Source organism: Octopus sinensis, linkage group LG5, assembly GCF_006345805.1.
Source record: "Octopus sinensis linkage group LG5, ASM634580v1, whole genome shotgun sequence".
NCBI lineage: Eukaryota > Metazoa > Mollusca > Cephalopoda > Octopoda > Octopodidae > Octopus > Octopus sinensis.
In genome coordinates this window covers 106,850,504-106,858,257 of record NC_043001.1, presented here as the reverse complement: position 1 = coordinate 106,858,257, position 7,754 = coordinate 106,850,504, and the positions used below count along the sequence as shown (strand labels likewise).

At 33.4% G+C, this 7,754-nt stretch overlaps 1 protein-coding gene across 1 annotated transcript in view; it reads left to right on the top strand.

Annotated features, from left to right (window-relative positions):
* The first annotated feature begins 1,455 nt into the window (after positions 1 to 1,455).
* The window catches only part of LOC115212239 (bone morphogenetic protein 5-like), a 75,829-nt gene continuing 69,530 nt past the window's right edge, over positions 1,456 to 7,754 (top strand). Inside the window, exon 1 of the mRNA XM_036502987.1 lies at positions 1,456 to 1,538. The gene's annotated coding sequence lies outside the window, so the exon portion shown is untranslated. The remainder of the gene's footprint in view (positions 1,539 to 7,754) is intronic.

Sequence of the window (7,754 nt, the reverse complement as noted above, 5' to 3'; positions counted from 1 at the left end):
TAAGAATTCACAGAATGCAACTACACACATCACTGTGTTTATATGTTTAACTATGAATAAGTATATGTATACACATACACGTGCGTTCACACACACACACGCACATTTATTTCTATATATATATCAAATGAACCTACAGATAGATGAGAACCTGTCAGAAAAACACTTGTAGTAATCCCTTATAATTTATTGACGGGTTTGAGAAAGTCGCTGCCATAAATCATCATAATATTTCTTCCTGTGCCCTGAACTTTCAGTTTTGGTTGATATAGATTACATATAAATTTTAATTATGTTTCATATTAAATTTACAACTTAATTTCACAGACACACAGCAAGATGGATTTCATGTATGTTACAAAACCTATGATAAACAATATCCATGACGAACCACAATCAGCAAACGTCTGCATGGCCACTCAACACTAAAATTAGCAACTAAATCTGAATTTGTATTTTGTGTCACCCAAATCCACATTTTATTAATAAAAGAAAAAAATCCTCCCAAATTGCCCTGTGTTTTCTACGATGTTAGTTGAAATGTTGTTGCTAAGCTTTTTTGCGGGTTAATTAAAATCAACACCCTGCAAAGGCTGTTACAGAATTGCAAGTATCTCCTATGATATAAAACATTCTAAAATACCATACTTAGTAAATATAAAAATTGTTTGTTACTCTCTGCTGCTACACTGTCTCTGCAGTTTGGCTGTTTGTTTTACTAATTATTAGAGCTATTATTGCTATTTAAATGAAATGCTTTCATTGTTTTCTTGTGTGTTTTCATTTAAAAATTATTTGCCGTTGTTTTCTTTGTTTTTACCTTTCTATACCACTTCTATGCCTCTTCCTGCCAAATATATAAAAAGGAAGGAAAAATTTGATATAAGCAATATACATAAAATAAATAGGCACAAACACACGGACAAATATATCTCTATATGTCTGTCTGTCTGTCTGTTTGTCTGTCTGACTGTCTATCTGTCTGTCTGTCTTGCTAGCTAGCTAGCTAACTATATGTATGTATACATGTAAATATTTACATATATATAACGTGTTGTGCATGTATTATATATTGTGTGTGTGTGTGTGTGTGTGTGGTGTGTGTGTGTGTGTGTGTGTGTGTGTGTGTGTGAGTATGTGTGTCTCAGGAGTGTGTGTGAGGTGTATGTACATGTAATGCAACAAATAAGGGCCACGCATCCCCATCTCATCGTAAGTGAGAAGCTGTTCAGGTGTTACATCAGGGTTTCTTACCCTTATATGTATGTCCCTAGATTAAGTTGATAATTGGAGTGGCTCGAAAAAAAGAGCTACGTCTTTTATATAATTAAGATACAGCTACGAATAGAATGATTATATTGTTTTCACCAGCAGTCTATCCTTCTTTGCACTCTGTCCTCATGCGCTGCAATCAACATCTTTTCACTTGCTTCTTTCCACTTGTTGCCTATAAAATCTTGAATGTTCTCATCACGCTAAACCACGTAGCTTCCAAGGACGAGCTGGGTTCGTTGCTCTTGGTTTCTTCCGGGAGAGAGGTAGGCTTTTCTTCATTATCCTATGTCTTTTCTTTTTGAGCTTTTTGTTTCTCTCTAGCATTTTTCTTCCCCTTTTTAACAGACTCTCCTCAACAATCTACCATCCTTCTTTGGTCTCAGTTTTATCCTCATTGTCGTATTACTTCTTTTGAAGTTAAACAGGCTATATTTCGGATATAGAATTTTTTGGAAATGTTGATTAGAAGACATGTTAAATATTATAGCATACAAAAGAAAAAGAAAGAAACCCCTTACATGTTCGAAATATGTGTGTTTATATTATCTTATTTAAATAAAATAACATTAATACCAACATATAGAAAGTAACTAAATCAAAATAATTAAATACTTACTAAAAACCAAGTACAACTTGTTTAGTATTAGAAAAGAAATGAAGTTTTAAATTTATTTGAAGCTTTTCAGTCTGAGAATATACAATAAGTCGATACATAACAATGTCTGCTTAAATAAATATTCGTGAATATATATATATTTTACTTCACTAGCTGTACTCTTTCACCATAACTTTATCTCACTCTTTCCTCCTGTTTCTGTTGTACCTGTATTTCAAAGGACCAGCTTTGTCACACTGTGTTACGCTGAATCGCCCTGAGAACTACGTTAAGGGTACACGTGTCTGTGGAGTGCTCAGCCATTTGCACGTTAATTTCACGAGCAGATTGTTCCATTGATCAGATCAACTGGAACCCTCGTCATCGCAACCCACGGAGTGCCATTAAGATATATATATATATCCACATTATTAAACATTGGGAGGATCAAAATACAATATATTATTTTTATCAAATGAAATCAATCCCGTCGTATGGCTCTCAAAACAGGTGCTAGTTTGCACGGTTTCATATCTGGCGGAAAATTTCCAGTCTACGAACATGTCGCCCATAATTTACACAATTTTCAAAGAGAATGGTATCAAAAACTGTCAAGTTTACTTAATTTCGTAAATCTTAAAGCTGTGTTAAAAAGCTTACCGAATTTTGTTTAAGAAATTTCCTCGCAATCACAATTCCAGCACATAGAAATGGAAACTAAAGTGCCGTGATACTCATTTACTATAAATTAGTTTAAAATGAAAACTGAGAAGGAATATGTGATTGTCTGCTCTTTTCCATCTTCTGCCCAGGTAAGCTGGAAATTATTATGAACAAAATTCTGTCTGACGTTCAGACCTCTGCAGAATAAATAGCAAGCTATTCAAGGATGGTCAAAACTGTGCCAGTATAAAGATCTCAGTTAACCAATAATTGAACTTTAGCACGCAGATGATGTAACAGTTAGAGCGACTGCAGTAGAACTACAATTAACTTCGTTGAACCATATAAAACCTAGGATCTCACTCTCAAAAGACGATAAGCAAAGACCTTGCATCAACAAATACCCAACAAGAAGTAAACTAGTCTAGCTGATCAGGTACATAAACAGATGGCAGAAGATGTTGAACATTTAAAATATGTTTAGTCACCTATTATACAATGCAGTTATTCCATATATTATGTAACATAACATTCACGTTTGTAGTTACTAAGTGTTAGAATTATGAGTTAAAATATATGGTGCATAGATCTTTTCTACTATAGGTACCAGGCCTGAAATTTTAGGTGAGAAGGCTTGTGTATGCATACTGAGTTGGTACTTTTTTTTTTTATCGACTGCGAAATTTGAATGCAAAATTGGCCTTGGTTCCATTTGAACTCAGAAAGTAAAACCGGAAGAAATGCTACACAGTGTATCCTGTGTGGTAACAATCCTGCCAGCTTGCTGCCTCTATATGGTGTATAAATGAAAGCGATAAGTATTTTTATGAATATGTCTACTCTTAGGTCTATTACTAAACGAGCCTATTATTACCAACGTTGAGTTATCCAATACTGGTATAAAATTCTTGAATAAGTTATATGAATTTTAATAAAAAGATAAACTTACTTGAGAGTAATTAGTTTAAATAGGAAAAAGTACAGTAAATGTCAAACAAGCTATCGATGTGGAGACATCATAAGCGCTACTATAAGCGGGTAATACATCTAACAGACAAAGTGATTAAAAGTAAACAGGAACTATATAGAAACGGAAATTTAGAAACTTAGAAATTGCCTATCTTATAACATAATAAGAAAATGATATAAAAGTTATATAAAAATTAAAATAATTAAGGCAGTTATATTGAATTTAATAATGAGTTAACTCGATTAGGTGTTTTAACACTAAGTATGAGTGGGGAGTATAACTATACAATCTAAAGAGCTGAGGAATCTTCTGTCCTAAACTTCTTTAATCAACCTTCCATTGACCTGTCAACAAAATATTCTATCAATAAATATATACAAAACGGGGCTATAATGCAGCTGACACAGACCTCTATGTATATATGAGTGAGTAAATTATACATAAACTAAACTAATACAAGAACTGAGACAGCGTGTAGGTATTCATATAAACGACATTAACCAATCAAAACTAGTCGAAAGTATTCTTAGTAGCATCCTGTAAGAAAAGCGTTGTGTTTGTATGTGTGTGAGCATGTGTGTGTGTGTGTATGGGTGGTTTAACCATAGTATCTTTTTTGCAGGGTGAAGCTCAGTATATGATTACCAAGCTTGTCAACGTATACGCAATATAATATAAACACACACACACCCAAACACACGTCCATATGTATGTGTGTATGTATATATGTATATGTATATAGATGTGTGTATTTACATACATATATATATTTGTTTTTCCGTAAATCTCAACTATACACACACACACGCACACACAGACACACATATATACGTATATGTATGGCATATACATTACCATGATAGATGTATAAAAATATATATATATGATGGTATACTTGAACGCTATATTGTGTGTGTTCCTTGATTTATGGCCTGTTTGTGCAGTTTAAATACGCTTAATAGTTGCTGCGGGCATATCAATTTATATTTAAGTACTTCCGTATGTTTTCCACTAGCCGAACATGAGTAAAAGCAAATCAGTCCTTAATAAAATATATTTAGTCCTACCTATAAATCATAACTCATGAGACTGTCAAATCTGTCCTTCAGACTATAAAGTTGTGCCGTTCATAGACTTTGATTCATAAAGAAATATATCCTGTTTACATACATACATCCATACACACACACATGCAGTTAGCCTGTTAGCCAGACAGCCTTATATACCTAGATAATTACTTAAATATATACATTATTACAGACGTATATACATACGTCTGTAAGTATGCATATATATATATATATATATATTAATTGTACTTATACTTACATGTATGCATACGTATATTACATTCTTACGTAGGTACATAGATGCATACATGCATACGTAAACACACACACACATAGACAGGCAGGTATACATACATACGTACATATATACATACACTTAATATGTACGTATATGTGTCTACGCACTTAGATACGTACACGTATCAATACACAGAATATATACGCACATATATGTATGTATGTATGTAAGTATATGTGTGTGTGCATGTATGTATGTATGTATGTATGTATGTATGTATGTATGTATGTATGTATGTATGTATGTAATGTCTGTATGTATGTAAGTATGTATGTATGCATGCATGTATGTTTCTATGCATGTATGCATGTATGTATGTATGTATTTATGTATTTGTAATCTTAATTTAGATTTTTCCATTGTTCTTTATCGTACGTAACGCTAGGTACATGCCCAGTTAAGAAGTATTTTTGTATATTTGTGTGTCTGTGTGTGTGTATTTATATATTCACTTATATGTACACATTAATGCAAATAAAGTACGGGGCTTTGTGTTTACGTGTGTTGGAAAAAGGTCCAAGAATGTAAAGGTTCTGTTCCTCATAACAATAATTTTAGCATACTTCCTGGAGAAAGTTATTATTGTTTAATACACGTTAACATTGCTGATAGGCAGATCTTGCTGTGGCCTTTATCTTGGTTTCTTAGCTTTGATTATGCGAGTTGTTGTAATGTTCTGTACGCTCTTCAGGACCAAATTTCCCACGGACATTAATAATAATAACTGTATTTTCTGACCACCATTGATGGTCACTCATGCTCGCGCGTGAGACCCACTTGAACGCACACACATACGTATGCATGTGTGTATGATTTTTTTGTTTCATTTGAGTTCTTCTTGTGAGAGTTCAAGCCGGTTGCCAACAAAGCAACAAAATAAGAGAGTTTCCAGTGTTTGTGAAGAAAATATATGGGAATCCGAAAGGGGGGCATCATTGGACCGATATGATGTTTTTACACTTTTTTACTATATATATGGTAAGTTCAAGAATAACGATGTTGGCATTAAAATTATTTCTTCATTTCGATCATTTCAACAATCCATGCTTCAGACACACGAATATAAATAATGATTATATAATATTGGTTTTAAATTTTGGCACAAGGTCAGCAATTTCTGGGGCGGGGCTAAATCGATTACATCGATTCCAGGGTTCAGCTGGTAGTTATTTTTATCGAGCACGAAACGATGGAAGGCAAAGTCTACCCCGGCGGCATTTGATCTCAGAACGTAAAGACAGACAAAATATCGTCGAGTCTTTTGCCCGGCGCGCTAATGATTCTGCCAGCTCGCTGCCTTCATGTAACTAAATATTAATTTCAAATTTTGGCTCAAGGCCGATAAGTTTGGAGGAGAAGTAAATCGATTACATCGATCAGAGTGCTCAACTGGTAATTATTTTCTCGACACCGAAAGGATGAAAGGTAAAGTCGACCTTCGTGATATTTGAACTCAGAACGTGAAGTTGGACGAAATACCGCTGAGCCGTTTGCTTAGCACGCTAATGATTCTACCAGTTCACCGCCTTATGATTATGTTACATTACAACATATTATATGTTCATGTTCAAGAAGAGCCGGTACTGGATCAAACAATAATTTCATATCATTATCTGTTCAATGAATGAAACATTTTTTCACTTATCAAACTTTGTTGGTTTTACTACAGAGTTATCGTTTCCTGGAATATATATTACAATTTTCCAGAATTTTGTGAAGAAATATTTAAATTGAACTTTATATCTTTTGTAAAGGATACTTATAAGTTGTGTTGTATATTTTGGAGTGGTTGTTGTTGTTTAGTTCAAATAATTTATAACAAACTAGAATTATGATCAATAGCGTTCCAGCTATGATCGGCTCATCTTTTATTCACATAGTACATCCAGGATCACATTATTCTTTGTGTTCTTCTTCCTATATTGCAACAAGGCGTGATCTGATGAAGATTTAGTTTCCATTTCTAGCAGGTTGAGGGACTGTGATAGATGTTAAGACCTCTTAGCTGAAGTGATGGTTAGTAGAAGATGGCCAATTAGTGTAGAACGAATTTGATTATCTGGCTTTATTGGTGTTAGACTTCGTATGGTTTCGGATTTTTCAAGCATCGACTCATGAATGATGCTTAAAACGGCTTTGGATCTATATTTCATTCGCAGTAACATTCTGATAGTCCAATACGGTTAACTTTTTAGTAGTGTAAATCATAGAAGTTACGGGGAATTTCTAATTATCAAAAGCTTCTGAAACACACACACACACACACATATATATATATATACATATATATATATATATATATATATATAATATATATATATATATATATACATATATATATATATACACATATACATACATACACACACACACACACACATATGATATACACTATATAGTTTCTTTAGTGATTCGCACTATGGTAATGAGTAACACACCTTATTTTTCTCGTCTTTGCTGAAGGTACACTAATATAAATTCTGTTTTGATTAATATTTTTGTTCAATCCATTTGACGAAAGCATAAGTTGGAATACTGCCTTTGTGTCATGCTTTTGCATTTGCTAAATGATAATATCTGATATCATTGCGCTCATTTGCATTTCTTGCTGTGATATTTTATCATCCAATATACGGGGTGGGGAAGAATGTTAAAGTGATTTTTGTACATATTCATATCTTTTCTGTGTAGGTTTCTTATGTTTCGCGAGAAGATATTAAAGAGTTGTTGTCCTTTGAACTCAGTGACATTTCAGTATCAATTTCTAAATGAGAAAGTTCGAAAGTTTCAGCCCTATACAGCGGAGTCAGATTCAAAGATGGACATGACTTTCAATTCATAAGTTTGCTGCGAGTCACTCCACAAAATTACTGATATAGATGA